The following is a 16116-nucleotide window of genomic DNA, read 5'->3' on the forward strand; positions in this document are numbered from 1 at the left end:
AATTTGTGATGTTATATGGTGGAAAGGTCTGTGCTGCAACGTGCCCTAGAAGTCTGGATATAAAAGGTATGCTGGCAATGATATGATACTGCTGGAGTTGTAGGAGATGTTTATCGGGGCATCTGCAGCTAAAAAAAAGCTTAGAAGTTTGAGGAGGGGGAGGTTAAATGGGGAAAGAAAAAGATACTAGAGACTGAAAGAGACTAGAAATGTATGGCTTAATGTCAATATAGGTAAAACCAGAAATGTTTTAGAATCATAGAATGGTTTGGGTTGGAAGGGACCTTAAAGATCATCTAGTTCCAACCCCCCTGCCATGGGCAGGGACACCTCCCACCAGACCAGGTTGCTCAAAGCCCCATCCAGCCTGGCCTTGAACCCCTCCAGGGATGGGGCATCCATGACTTCCCTGGGCAACCTGTTCCAGTGTCTCACCACCCTCAATGTAAGGAATTTCTTTCTAGTATCTAATCTAAATCTCCCCTCTTCGATTTAAAACTGTTGCCCCTTGTCCTGTCACTACACTCCCTGACAAAGAGTCCCTCTCCAGCTCTCCTGTAGGCTCCCTTCAGATATTGAAATGCCGCTCAAAGGTTTCCCTGGAGCCTTCTCTTCTCCAGGTTGAACAACCCCAGCTCTCTCAGCCTGTCCTCATAGGAGAGGTGAAAATTCTAGAATTCAGTTTAGTCTGGTGCACTTTAAAGAATTACTAGCTGTCCGGTGTGCCATGGGCACCTTCCAAAGCTGCGCTGAGATGTAACAGTGAAATCTTTTCCATCAAATTTTATATAAATGCTACACTATCTAATTAATGCTAGCAAACTAATTTTGGAGGGCGTGATTTCCAACAGAGCTGTGTGGGAGCCTGTGTGCAGAACTCCTCCTTTCAAACAAATATTTGTTGTACTGCATTGTTGTCCCTCTGCAGTTGACCACGAGGCTGTTTAGTTCTTCATATCCTGTTGTGACTCCGAATGCTGCTTGCAGAATAGCAACCACTAATGGCGACCCATGAAATCCTAGTAGTAATTTCCTACACCCCAGGAAGTTGCTTTAAAACATATGAAGGAAGCCCCTTGTAGGCAGTGCAGAGAGAAAGCACGGGTATACAGGAATCAACCAAACTGCAGTATAAATTATAGACTTGCGCCGAGGAGTGGGTAATGAAAATTATCTCATCTGATCCTGGGTAATAATCTGCCGCCTTTGCTCATCAGTTATCCACGGAAGATGTTTCACATATAGCGGCTTAGACGTGGGATATAATCCCTATTATGTGCAACATCAGGAAATGTAGAGCACTAAAAATAAAGTATGTTTGTCTCCATAGCACAGTGGAATGAAAACAGATGGTGGGCAGCACATATGGCTGCCAGAAGCTGGGAACACCCATTTGCAGAGTTCTTGCAGCTCAAAACAAAACAAGCCAAAACAAAGGAACTCCAAGGGGGGCAGAGATTGTTCCAGGCAGATATCAGGATATCTCTTCTTTTCTCCACGCCCACACTCCCTATCTTTTTCCTTTTTATTGCTTAAGCTAGAAATGGCAGCATACTACCAGTTAAGAATTTGATGTGTAACTTCTTAGTATTTGTCAAAACTTAGCATTTGTTGAGTACAGAGATTATTTGAAATAAATTTCTAATTTCCACTGTAGGTTCAAACCTCTGCTTTTGGAGAAAATTTAAGATTTTGCCAATGTTGTGTAAGCAGCTCAAGAACTTAAAAAAAGGGTCAATGTTGAAAGAATTTCTGCATCATTGCTTCATATCATATGGAGGGTCGAGAAACAAATTAGAGACAGATGACTTCCTTAAACGTAGTTGGTGGAATAGACCTAGGTCTTGTCTATACTTTGAATATTTTTTAAAAGTTATTCAACATCATTGGCTGTAGTTCAGCATACTTTGTGCTAGATTTTAAGGTTCTTTTATGGGGTACTATTGTTGCCAGCAGTGCTTTATGCCCTGCATCTTATGGCCTCCCTAAACAATTATCAGTGATATTATGTTTACTGATTGTTGTTCACATCATGTTGTCAACGTGGGTAGAATGAAAGACTAATGACTCTAATATCTGGGATAAGATTATGTGTGATGTGTGCTGATCTTGAATATTTAACCCAAGCAGAAGGACGGTAGAGTCCAAAAAAAAAAAAAAAAAAAAGTCTTCAGTAATGGCGAAGTAACAAGCCAAGGTCTCAAGAAGCTGTATGTCAGATGTACAGATATTGTGAAATGTTTAACGGTATAAATGTGACTGCCTGTCTGGATAAGAAAACAAGTTGATTTTTTTTCTTCTGTTTAGTTTTTATGTTTATTCTTGCACTTTTCTTTTTTATGATAAGCTTTGTAATTAGGCTATTAGTCTTCTTTATGATTAGCCTGCTTCAGTTTCCTCAGCTTTATTTTTTTCTACACACGTCAATCTAATTTAAAATACATTTTTATTTGCTTTTAAGTTATATAGAGGATTGCAACCGTATGGTAAATATACTATGTCAAAAATTAAGTTAGTTTCTTTACTTTCATTTGGTAAGAGGAGACAAAAGGAATAGATTAAAAATATTCAAACTCAGCAAAAAAAAAAAAAGAAATAGTAATTAAAACTGATGATACCCAGAAACCAAAAAAAAAAATAGCAGGACTTAATAAAAATTAATGAGGAAAAAGAGAATGTAATGGACTACATAAGCTAGTGCTGGTAAAAGTAACTTCCATGATTGACCCTGATTTTGAGATGTTTTTCTATGTGCTCATTTGTATTTAGGTCACTGAAAAATTTTAGTAGAAGAAAAGTGCTTAGAATAGTGAACAGATTTTTTGAAAAGCAGCCTAAGATTTAAGGAATATCCGTTTTTAAATGTCTTTTATTTTTCCTAGTCTAAGCTATAGAAATAATTTTAAAATTAAGAGCAGGCTCCTATTGCTTGACAGATTCATTCCTTTCTTTGTTCCGGTGAATAATCTGGGTCTTTGGTTTTGGAAAAAAAGTGTGTTTAGAGGCCAAGAGTTTTACGAGCACGATACCTGTAATGATTGTGAGGTTTCAGTGTGGCATTGGGCACCTACAGGCACTTGAAGGACTGAATCTGAAGTACTGGCTTCTTGTAAGTGGGGGGAAAAAATGATTTCACTACGCATTTTGATTGTAATGTTTCAGGGTATGTTCTGTTAATTTCATCCTTTTATTACATAATAGTATGTGTTATTTTATACTGTTGGAACTCCAGGAATATAACGTACATCTCCCCTATCGGTGAAGTCCCCGTAGAAAATCATAAATTAGCAGGAGCTTGCCTCTGTCACAAGCAGGAGGAAATGCTTATTTTAGATAAGCACTTCGGATAACGACACACAGGCTCTCTTGTGAAACAGTCGTAAGGAAACCAGCTGACGTAAGAAAATGAAGATGTCCAAGAGCAATGTTTAAGCAAACTCTTAGTAAAGTAGGAGGAAGAGTTGCTCACAGCCTCTGAGAGCAGATGGAAACAGCAGCAAAGTACAGGATGGGAAGAGAGAGGCTCCCTTCTTCCCTCTGCGCTACCGTTGTGATGAGAAGGATAGAAGGTAATTAATACGTGTGTGTCTGTGCTTGTGTTATATCAAAAGTCAAAATAACGTCGTTAAACTGCAGCAGTTGTTGCTCTTTGCTGTTAGCTTCCCAAAGCATCAGGGAAATATACGGTATATTAAAAGCAAAGTTCACCACTGGCAAAAAGATGTAAAACTTTATTGGCCAAAAGGGAAGTGCCTGTTTGTGGATTGCATTAAGAATTCTGGAGCTCTTCTGGTTTGGTTTAGTAAGAAGCATGCCCCAAACTGGTTTTGATTTGGGTGTTTTCTTTTGTTCATTTGTCCGGGTAGGAGTTTCTGCCTGAGTATACTTACTGAATTTCATGATGTTAACAATGATGGTTTCAAAGAAAACAGGCAAAAAAACCAAAAACAAACACCAACCCAAAACAGATTGAAATTAAAAAAAAAACCCAAACCCTCCGCAGTGGAGGTGGCAGCACAAACAGGGAGTGTAAGAGGCTGCAGTTTAATTTTAACACTCGAGGATAGAAAAAAGTAAGGTCAGGTTAGTACTGATAAATGAATGTCAAAATTGCATTGTTTAGGGGTTTACTTAGTAAGCTAAGCTAATGGGTTTGGTTTTTTTTATAAATGAAATATTTTTTGAAAGAAAGTGTTTTCATCATGGAGCCTTACAAAGGCAAACAGCGCCTGAAGCAGGTTCTTGCCCAGGTCTCAGCTACGTAGGAACTGCCTTTGTAAGAAAGTCATCTCAGCCCCTGATACATTGTTAGTGGTATCAGTTATTTCTCTACTTCAAAGTCAGTATTTGATAATGATTTTTATATATATATATATAAAGCCATTTGATTTTTTTTTTTTACAAGGGTGAAAACCCAGGGTTCACATCCAGTGCAACGGACATCGCAATTTTTCTTGACTGTGCACTGTGACTAGTTATATTCTGCAGCTTTTTTTTATAATTTTACTTTTTAAGGTTCACCAGTAATTCATATTTTTACACTAGTTTATTGCTGGAAAAGAATTAATGAATGACAGAAAGATGAAGAAATGGGCGTTGATCCAGTCCCAATATATAAATAACCTTCTGAAGATACAGGAAGATTTAAATGCGTTTCTGGCCCACTGAAACAAAATCCACGATGGGAAACAGACGCTAAAGAGGAACGAGCACTTGCCAGAGTACATTTACCTTTCTTAAACTTTTTATTGCATTTACTTCACATACAGGACTGATTACCAGTCACGTGTGGAAATTCAGCCCTTTGCAAATATTCAGTGAAAAATAGAAAGTCTGTCTCTGAACAGAGCGTGGAGGCAACGTGTGTGCTGGTGAAGGAGTGGCTGGAAGATTGGGCGTGTGGAAAAAGAGAAAAGAAAATAATACAATACATTTTTAAAGAACAGGAGGCTTACTGGCACGTAATAACTAATTCAATGGAAATCAGCTAGAATCTACTACACTGCAATAATTGAACGTTGAATCAGTGACTGGGGAGTATTTCATTGAAAAATACGTTGTATGGAAGAGGCGCTCCAGTGACACAGCGTTAGCTCCTGAGTCACCACTAGCAGTGCTGGTGAGTGGATTTTGTATTTAATACATGCAAGAATGAGAAAACCAGCACTGTAACATAGGATTAATTATATTAGTAGTAAGATGGGCACATTCTACCGAGCAGCATAATCGGATGCTTTGGCCATCTTCAGGGAGATCCCCTTGATTAATGTGTGATACGAGTTACCTCCTGGAGTAACTCTCCCTGTTGTCTTCTCTGTTAAAAACCCTTACAAATTTCCCTTCTTCTAAACTAGTGGTTTTCACCCTTTGAAGCAGTCTCTGCGGAGGAGATCGGGGCAACTTTCAGTGGAGTCAGAGGTAAGCTCTGCAGGCTTCCACACCATCCATGGAGTCTTTTTCTCGCTTCCCCTGTGTATCACAGGCTGATGCCCCAACCCCGTACAGCCTCCGTGTGTTCCTGCTTTCTGTCACCCTCACATCCATGTGATATTCACAGGAAAACTGAATCCTCAGCCTGTATCATTCCAGTATCGTGTCCCTCAGTAATCAGCCCTCACTGGTACCCTCCTATGTTCCCAGCATCCCTCCTGTTGCCATCAGGTGTGCTGATTAGTTGTTCTAAGGGAAGGAACTTAGGATGGGCATTAGAACCTAACGTTTTTGTATGTTTATGTGTATAATTAAAAAGGGCAATGAGGCTCCTGACAAAATTAAATCAGCAGGTTTTACTTTTTGGGAAAATTGTTCCGCTCACCTCATAGAAACATTACGGAAGAACAACTAAAAAAATTGCACTGGAAATTCAAAAGAACTGAATGAAGGGTTGTGCATTGTGTTTATGTGCTGTGCTACAGGTATCTCTTGTAAGGACGTGAATGCTGTCAAACTTGCAAATGAATACTGACTGGAGAAGAATATTTGTGTTTCATGTCTTTTTGAAGGATTAATGATAGTTTTTTATAACCTGCAAGATGTGTAGGAGTAAAAGTGGGAGGCACAGCGTCCAGCCCATTAACGTGCTAATTCACTTACAGGGAATATAAAAAGTAGTTTCGCCTATTACAATATTTGCATCTTCATGCAAAGTTCTGTTACAGAACCTGTTAAGCAAGCGGTGTCCCTGGCATAGTTGAGAACCCTGGAGGCAGCTCCAGCTTTATGGATCATGGGATGTCCTGTTGTGAATAGTAAGGGGGCAGAGCAGATCCAGGGCGGGATGGCAGGCGCCACAGTCCTCGTTCTGCTGGTGAGATGTGGTATTGGGTAACTGATCTTAAATAGCAGGGAAGACTGAAATGTGAAACGGAAGCTGGGGAGAGGCTTGGCAACGGGATGCTCTGTGTGTGCTCTGTTGGAAGGGGCGGCTGGGGAGCGCCGGGTGCTGCGCCGCGCTACGGAGCCACCCGGCTTTGTGGCTAAAAGCAGCCCTGCCGGTTTGTTTGGTGAAGCAACTTGGGAGCTGGAGCGTGTGCCTTGGGTTACGTTGGGGTGCTGTAGCTTGCTGTGCATTCCCATGGGCCGGTGGATGTGGTGTCTGTACGGCCTGAAACTGCCTTCGGTCTTCATGGGAATCCCAGAGCTGGCCCGGTTCCTGCTCGGCTGTGCTTGGACAACAACTATCAGAAAAGAAAGGATTGCTCCTTGCTTTGAGTTCAGTTCCGCAAGCAACTACTCAAAGTTTAATAGCTCTCGTTATTTAGGAGAACAGATGTTCTGATTAGGAAAGGTGAGGAAAATTTTAAGATTTATTTTGAGAATTACATGTTACAGCAGACAATATATATCTAATTGATCTCTTAAAATTTAGCTTCAAGTATTTTTATTGTGTTTTCAGTCTTTACACTAGTGTGTTCTTTCATCATCATTGCTCGTGTCCCAGAGAACTGAGTCCAGAATGTTTTGAGAGAAATTCTAGAAAATGATGAGCAACTGAAAAAAACCAGGTTCACAAACCTGAGGAATTCACGTGCATGACTCTGGAACTAAGAGGTGCCTTTTCAATAAATTTAGGCTAAGGTGTAAATTAAAAAAGGAGATTCCATGCTTCCCTATCACTAGTCACAAGAGAGAAATGAACTTGGCAGAAAAATATAATGTTCCAATGAGTGTCTGATATGTCTCTCAAGGTGTGGAACATAGGAAAACCTGTGAGAATCTGTCTGTCTTTGGGTAACGAGTTAATTTCACTTCTTTTTAGAACTTGCTACAAGATAAATAGGATTCTGATACTTAGTGTCAAGTAACGTTTCCCAAAATACTGGGAAACATATTGATACACAAATTGCATGTTCTAAGAGGAAGTAAATGTTGACTGTGACAGAGACTGATACTATGTTGCAAATTGTGGGATAACGTGTATTGCCTTTTAATAAAAACATGACAAATTAATAGCTCTTACTACCTGGAAATGAAAGAATGTGAGCAGCAGTAGCAGGCGAGGCAGAAGAAACCACGCTACTTCCAGACAAATTTAAAGAGCTACTCCCACTCCTCGAAGGCTTTCTGGTATAAAAGCTGCCAGCGGAAAAGTATATTTGGAATAACAAAGCTCAGTAAAAAACAACTGACTGAAAAAAGAAGGTGAGTTGTTGTTACTGTTCAGCTATAGAATTGTTGTAATAACTTTGGCATGAGCTTACCCCAGGACACAGCACAAGAAAATGTATTCTCTGTAGCTGTTACGTAAGAACACAGCATACCACTAAGCTGTTCTTTGAAAAATTAGTTTTTAAAGAATGTAGGATGTGATTATTGTATAACAGTTAATGGATTTGTTGAAAAAAAATAGGTATGCTGGTTATTTTCATGCTTAAGTCTCTCAGTAGGCAGTACTATAAAACACACGGTGCCCTCTCTTAGGGTTCTTTGCTTCATAGCTTTCAAGGAATGTTGGAATATTCTAAAATAACTGCATTGATGAAAAATACTTTACTATAACTTAAATCATAACGAGGGCCACTGCTTCCATATTCTTTGGGTTAAAGAAACACAGGTATATATGTCTCAAACCAAGTTACTTTTAGTTACTTTTAACACATCATGTAGATGAACACCCCCCCGCCTTTTTTTTTCTTTTTTTTTTTTTTTTCCTAGAACATTAGAATGAATTGACTAAGTGTTAAAGCACATATATTCAAAGTAATTCAAAAGTTTGTTTTCCTCCCTCACAGGTGACAGCCAGGAATCCTAAATCTAAGAATGAAATGCTGTGATCAGGATTCAGCCTTCTGAGGTGCTCAGAAAAGGATACATGCTCTTGGAAGCCGTGTTGGACTGAAGATGACCTAGACTGAGATTCCCAAATTCTAATACATGTGTGCTGTAGCAAAGCGCTGCCTAAATAATCCCTGAATAGCCAAACACATTGTCCTGGCCAACACGGAAAGCTGTTGCTACTGCAGCTTCTGCTACCTCTACCCAGAGTGGCTACAGTCATAGTCAGCAACGTGCATATAAGAGCCACTGACCTGGATGGTTTTACTTCGACTAAAGACTGAGGTAATGTGTTCTTACTTTTCTTTAAGAAAAACAAGAGAGTATTAAGGAGCATGAAGAATCTACAAAAGTAAATGGGAGCAATATAAATTAGGTAGTGGAAAGAGAAGATAAGAATTGTTATTTGGATGAAAATAAAACAGGAGACCATAACCTAAACATAAAAAACAATTAATTTGTTGCATTGGGTACTTTATTTACTCGTTCTCCTAATAAATACAGCAAGAATAAAATGCTAAGCAGAAACACCACTACTGAAACAAATAATGGAGGACAGCAGCATGATGTCTTGGAGACAAATATTCAAGACCCAGAAATACCAAAATGCTAAAGGGTCTAAAGGGATAACAAAAGATTTTTAATGCATTTCTGATCTTCTTTGCTTAACATTACTATCTACCCAAAGCAGAAAAGTACATGAAGCAGCTAGCAGTGACCATTCTTAAACACTGCTAGTCCAATCTTGCAAGCTGTTGAATTACGCAACACCTATTGAAATAAATAGGAACTGTTGCTGCTGAGCTCTGTTACAAATTAGGCCACCTGAAAAATTGTTGGATAGCTGATCTGAAACAAGTAATAGGGTGTTGTAAGTTCAGGTAATGCTTACATTTAAGGCTAAGTAGGTAGCTGAGTCTTGTGTACATTTTACCTGTTCAGCTGCACAACCCTCTTTCCTTTTTTTTTATTTTTTTTTTTAATTTCAAGTGTACAACTGATTTTTGTAATCACTTTCTCAAAGACTTCTGAAAAATTTATTATCAAAAGCTAAGAATTGTCTACTGACACAGGTAATCTGAAACAATGCATTTGAGCAAATGGAATTTTTAGTAAACAGGTTGCTGAAAAGAGAAACAACTTAAGTCAGCTAGAAAAGAATATTGACAAATACAATATTATTGTATAAACTTCCTCTTCTAAACGGCTTCGTAATTGTCAGAAGCATGCAGTAAGCACATTCCCTGTGCTGTGGGCTATAAAACAGTAATTCAAATTTTAGGGCATCTAGTAGCAATTCAAAAACATCATGGTCTAGTGATTCAAAGCACTGAGCCAGTATAAACTCAAGCTGCCAGTACAAATTTGCTCAAAGGGTTTGTTCAGTAATTTGTTGGATAGGTAACTTCAAACTGTCTGGCTTTCTGTGGTTCTGCTATTCTGCATCTGATGGGACCCTTCATAGTTAGCCCAGACTTTTTTTTTGGCAGTTTCTTCTTTTTGTCCTCCCCACTTTCTGTCCGTTGGTGTCCTCACATGTGCCTATCCCCAGCCCCCTTCCAGTTGAATGCTCACAGGACATTCACTCAACTCTTTTTGTTGATCTTTGCCTCAGATCTTCAGTTATCCGAATATTCCAAAACTTGTGGCCGCCTCCTCTTTTGCCCTTTCAGCTCAGCATAAGCTATGTGGGGGCACAGGCCACATCTTAATGACATGCTCTACCTCAGTGGCTCTAAGTAGAAGCTGTACCATCTGTGTCTGTCAGGTCTTCCCTGAGGCTTTCCTCATCCTGGATTACCACAAGAACCACACAACTCAATTTTGAGAAAGGAAATGCAAACACACATCCTGACATAGTCTTCATCGATTCCAGTAAAAACTGGTGATAAAATGAAGCTATGCAGGAAAGCTTGCCCTTTCTATTTCCCCCCAGCAATTTCTAGTCGTATGTCAAAGCAGAGATAATGTATGAGAGGTGACTGAATTTTAGCTCAGGAGAGCAAAGTACCATCTCTTTAAACACTTCCCAGAATAAGTGAACTTCTCTGTTGGCTATTTTAGTCATTGCTTTTCTCCTCAGATTCAACATGTCCACACATGCCTTGTACAGTAACAACTCCTTCGCCTTCCTGTCACCCCAGGAGTGAGTAGATATGACTTTCTGCTATTAGGAATCAATCTTGATACCCTGGATCCATCATGGATTTCTGTCTGGAAAGCTGGAGAAACACACTGGTAACCTTCAATGAGCAAGAAGTGTCTTGCTGGGTAAAAATGAATCATCACTCACATTTTCTTGCCCAAAGAGTCTTGAGTGAACTGCTAGGAACAAAGCTACATGGCTTAGCCAGAAAGATGTTCCCCTTTGGGTAGAGAAGGCTCCTTTTCAGAGGAGCTGGGGTAGAGGGACAGGAAGAAAGAGGAAATGTGGTTAACACACAGACAAGCTACCCAAGTGAGGGAAGCACAGCATGCTTCACTGTGTTCATCACCCTGAGCTCAAGGGAGGCAGGGACATCTGAATGACATGTCATGTTCAAAACCTTGCTGGCTGTTTGCATTCTCCAAACTAATTAACGATGCCATAATGCAGTTGGTGATTCCCAGCCTCCCAATAACTGCAGCAATCCTCCTCTCCGCTCAGTATAGCTCTGCTGATGGCCATTTCTATGTCATGTATTTTCAGCATAGATCTCCAAAAACATTGCCTTCTCTATTCTACGTTTCTTTCTGTTTTCTTTGCGCCTCAAGCATTTGCAGCTCTTCCCGCTGCCCCTAACTCTTTTGAAAAATTCAGATGTCAATAGAATGGATGTTCATTTTATTCTTATTGAAAATTCCTCCCAGCAGGGCCAACTTGGCCTCCTTTGCTTCATCTCTGCGAGCACCTTCTCTTGCTGTGTGTGGCTGCTGCACAAGGAAGCTTTCTCCCAGGCAAGGAGTTTTGGTGCAGATGTACTCCATTTCCATGACCAGCTCCTGCCTTAGCAACAACTCCGCTTATGCCGCTCAGAGGAAGTGTGGCACAGTTAAAGAGTGAATTGACAGTGAGGACACTGGATGGACCTGGATACTAAAGCAATTCTAGTCATGGATAAATATTTATGTTAACAAGGGACATGACTTCCCTGTTCTATGGGAGACACAGTGCAGCCCAGGAGAGAGGCCAAGAGAGTCAGTGTGCTGGTCTTTAACACAGCCTGCCTCTCCTGCAGTGGAGGAGATGGTGTAGTCCAGAAGAAAGTCAAATGGGTCAGTGCAGTGGTCCCAGCTGGCGAGGGGTCCTGGTGTCCCCACTGTTAACCCTGAGGCTTCTGCTGGACCTCTTCCCCAGCAACACCCCATCAGCAGCGCTCACAGCCTGTCCCGCTGGAAAGTTCTTCACATCTCAGCAATTAATAGATTTGCTGGTTACAGGGGGAGTAACTGGAGGGTAAACAGAGTTCAGGCAGTGCACACCCTGTGTCAAACTGTCACAAAGCAGCACGTTGTTCTTGGAGGATTAAGGCAGAAATGGCAACCTGAAAATGACCTGGTGTTTTTCAAGAGGCTGGTTGTGGAACAGTCTGATCCCAGAACAGCTAGTGACAAACATGCCAAGGATACATCAGGCAGGGGTGTAAGTCCTGGACACGGTTCAGATGAGAGTTTCAGGCGGTGTGCTGACAGCTCACACCCACAGAAAACCACTAGTGTGTGCTCTTGCTTGTTCAGCGGTGTTGTTTGAAATACAGTTCTGTAAATATGCATGACCCGGCTAAATTTCTATCGTTAGATGATCCAGTAATGGCTACAGTTTTCTTAATTGCCTTGGAACCATGGCCTGAAATTCATTCACAACCAAGGCAGTACAGGTGTCTTGATAACTGTCATATTGTACTACCATAACTCAATAATTTGATCAGTTATTCCACAATTATGTTAATGAATTATGGTAGAATATGGAAATTGCTTTCTTGTAAATGTAAATATTTGATATTAAAATATGCAATGTTTGTTTACGCCTTATTACAACTATATGCAATGTGGAATGTTTAGCATTATGGGCATAAGCTTAGTTTCATAAATATTTTAGATAAAAATTGCAAATTACACTTTTTCTGCGTAGTTGGCAGAAAACCACTATGATCATCCATTTAGGTGAGTGATTGTACCCGAGTATGTTCTTAGAGTAGGTAAATGTATACAGTTTCACAGATAGGCAAGTTTTATGCCCTTTTTAAATCTGATTCCAGAGAAAGAGAAGGTTTTCTAAAACAGCAAGTAAACTAGAACAGAAGTAGCAAATAACTTACAATAGATGGAAAGTTTGTACATCCTAAATATAGAAATATAGATCACACATACAGCTGTCTCACTGCTCAAACAATTAAACACTAAGTAACGTTACAATAAATATTTTGCTTACTAAAACCAATTAAATACTGAAACCAGTAGTGAAACTGGTTTAAGTAGACAATTGTTTTGAATATCTGTAGGGTACTTCTATTTATATTACGGTCTCCAACTATGAGGACAAGCAAGTCTGCAACGAAGTAAAATAGAAATTTTGTTTATATAATCTCAAGACGATTATTAATTTAAAGTGTCACACAGCAAGTGTAAAGTATTTGACATAAACTGATGGTATGTGATTGGGGCGGGTGGCATCCAGCAAAGAAATCCCATTCCTATCAAAATGTTACGGTGCTTAAATTCGATTCGTGCTTAAACCTAATTCTGTGTTTGTTTTAGCAGGAATCAATTGAAACTTGACAAACAGCCTAGTTTCACTTCTTCACCTCTGAACTCCACAGAGGCAGCCGCTTGTAGTCTCACAAGAACTTTGTTACGCAATCCTACATGGCTAGGAATGCAGCCACTCAACATACATAAGTGTTAAGGATAAAACCCCTATAAACACCAAGCCAGTGACATGCCGTGCAGGTAGCGTGGTATATGGTGAGAATTAAATGAGAAGCAACTTGGACAAAGTAATTTCAAAGAGGGCTAAAGAAAATGCTTGGAGAAACGCCAGCCTTTCCTCCTATATTCACTCCAGCATGGCACAGACGGAACATGTCTGACCATGCACATGCAAAGACCAACAACTGCCAAGAAGAAAGAACCTCCCTCTGCCTTTCTGCAATGTGCATAGAACTGGCTGTCTGGGAGCTAGATCGCTATCTAGGACTTGGCTCAGGATAAATGAGTGCAAAAGGCAGGCTTCCCACGCTAACAACAGCCTGTTTACTAAACAGCTGGAGCTAATGAGAACCTAGTACACTAACGTTTGTTTGTGACTCGTTCTCTTTCTGCTGAATGCATTAATGGTTCTCTACCAATGCAAAAAGCTTTGCACAGACGCACTTAGGCTGTTTTCTCTGGTCCTCCTGATACTCGCTACACACGATTCATTTTAACAGGTCCTACGTATACATTTGAGTTGGAAAAAACCCAACAAAACATTCTAATCAGCAAGCCCAAAACTCTGAAGCACTTAGGCAGAGCCCTGCAAGTGTTGCCGCCGCCTTGTTCTGCAAGAAACACTCTTTCTTATCTTGCCCAAAGTAGAAAAAACCACAGCCTACAGGGGTACATGTGGTACATGTGGCTGCAATAAAACTGGGCTGGAACGGATAACTTACTGTCCCTTCTAGGCAGATGCCATTATTTTCTGTAACCCCTATGCAGCACTTAGATATTAGCTTAATAGGTTCCTTAGAAACTGGCAGAGTAAAATTATGCTAAATAAGCAATATTTACTAGAAATTCTTCTGATCCTTCCCGGGAGGCATAATTGAACATTACAACTGACTCCTCAAAGGCAGCTGTTCCATTTCCAATCCCTTTACTTCTTAGGAAAAGCATTTTGCAAAAGGAAAAACCTTTAAATTATTACTAGTCAGTTGAAATTATTCTCTTCAGATACCAATTTGTCTACCAACTCGGATGCAGTGCTCCTACTAAACCCTCCTTTTGTGACTTTACATTTGGAATAATTTAAGGAGTGGAACAGGCTGGACTAGGTATGTCTTTTGCATTTCACACAGCAAAATGAAAATTACTAATTGAGAAGCTGCATGTTGTGAAACATTTTTTTTTTAAGCTTGTAAAAAAAAATCTATGACCATAATATTTATGGTCATATGTATATTAATTTTAGTGGGAAGTATCTTAAATTGTAAATATTTTTCATGCTCATGCCTAAAATAACATGAATTTTAGGCTTCCTAAACGCACCATTTAGACCTAGGAAACAGATGCTAAGTTACACCACTGAATGTTTTTTTCAAAACAACAAATATTTTAGAAGTTTGTGTAGTGTGTACAGAACAGGGTGCTTTATTATGTGATCTATAAGGCAACATGTCACTGACCGAAAGAAGACTTAACACAGTGATGCTCAAAAACATTCCTAATAGTAGCAGAATAAAGTTCTGTGAGATGTCTGAGGTGAAGAACCCCTCAGGCTGATCACCATGGTCCAGAAGAGGGCAGTGGTTTATAAACGGAATTGTCAGAGTTGGAAGGGACCTCTAGAGATCATCTAGTCCAACTCTCCTGCCAAAGCAGGATTGCCTAGAGCACATTACTCAGGACTGCATCAAGGTGGGTCTTTAAGATGTCCAGAGAAGGGGACTCCACGACCTCCCTGGGCAGCCTGTTCCAGGGCTCTGTCACCCTCACCATAAAGAAGTTCTTCCTCATATTTGAGTGGAACTTCTTAAGTCCCAGCTTGAGCCCGTTGCCCCTTGTCCTATCGCTGGAAACCACTGAAAAGAGTCCAGCTCCATCTTCCTTCAACCCTTTAGGAATTTGTAAACGTAGACTAGGTCTCCCCTCAGTCTTCTCGAGGCTAAAGAGCCCCAGCTCTTTGAGCCTTTCCTCATAAGGGAGGTGCTCCAATCCTTGAATCATCTTTGTAGCCCAACGCTGGACTCTTTCCAGTAGTTCCCTGTCCCTCTTGAGCTGGGGAGCCCAGAACTGGACGCAATATTCCAGTTGTGGCCTCACCAGTGCAGAGCAGAGGGGGAACCACGCCTGGAGCACCAGGACTTCAATCCTGTTCAAACCGCCGCAGGTGGCAGCGGCTGGGGCGGCCGGGACCGGCTATGGAGACGCTGGAAAGGGGGTAGCCGACGGCCGTACCCCCAAACGCTCGTCCCACCCACGGCATCACCTCCTCTCCGCCTGACGGTGCGGGCGAAGGTGGCAGCCGTGCCCTGCCAACCCCGAGCGCTCCCTCCCGGGGTGGGGGCACCTTCCCGCCGGGAAAGCCAGGCCTCTCCTTCCCCGTCGAGGCGGAGGGGGAAGGTGGGGACAAGCCCCTGAGCCCCGCGGAGCCCGCGGCGAGGCTGCCCGGTTCCTCCCGCCTCGCCTCCCCTCAGCTCCGCTCCCGCACTGCCCCGACCGTTACGCCGTCCCTCGCGCCGCCGGCCCCCCCCACCCCACGCCGCGCGGCAGCGCCCCCGCGCGGAGGCAGGGCTCCTTCCCTGTTGCCACCCGCAGTGACGTCTCTCACGCCGCTTTCCGCTTCCCCCTATTGGCAGCCGCCCCGCGCAGCTCCGCCCGCCTCCGGCGCGTGGGCCGGCCCGGGGATGAGGCGCGCGGGGGGGAAGGGAGGGGGAGGCAGCGCAGCCCGGGCCGGCGGCGCTGGGAAACGGATGGCGGACGGGAACAGCGCAGTTACTGCCTGAGCGCGGGGTGCCGGCGGTAGCGGCTCGGGGGGGAGGCGGGGGAGCGGCACCGGGGCGGAAAGAGGAGGGGAAGGAGGGCTGGGCCAGCCCCGGGTGACGCCTGCGTGCGTGCGTGCGTGCGTGCGTGAGGGGAGCGCGGGGACGGACGGGCGGGGAGGGG

General features: G+C 42.1%; 1 long non-coding RNA gene across 2 annotated transcripts; it reads left to right on the top strand.

Annotated features, from left to right (window-relative positions):
- The first annotated feature begins 625 nt into the window (after positions 1-625).
- Positions 626-8727, top strand: LOC106885591. Of its 2 annotated transcripts, XR_001411466.1 has the most exons (3): positions 626-3569; positions 4770-7641; positions 8232-8727. It is a non-coding gene; the product is annotated as an uncharacterized LOC106885591 (long non-coding RNA). The 2 variants fall into 2 exon arrangements; XR_001411465.1 differs by having other exon boundaries at positions 626-7641.
- Positions 8728-16116: the final 7389 nt, after the last annotated feature.

This window comes from Calidris pugnax, unplaced genomic scaffold (genome assembly GCF_001431845.1).
Source record: "Calidris pugnax isolate Ruff unplaced genomic scaffold, ASM143184v1 scaffold11, whole genome shotgun sequence".
In the NCBI taxonomy this organism is placed as follows: domain Eukaryota; kingdom Metazoa; phylum Chordata; class Aves; order Charadriiformes; family Scolopacidae; genus Calidris; species Calidris pugnax.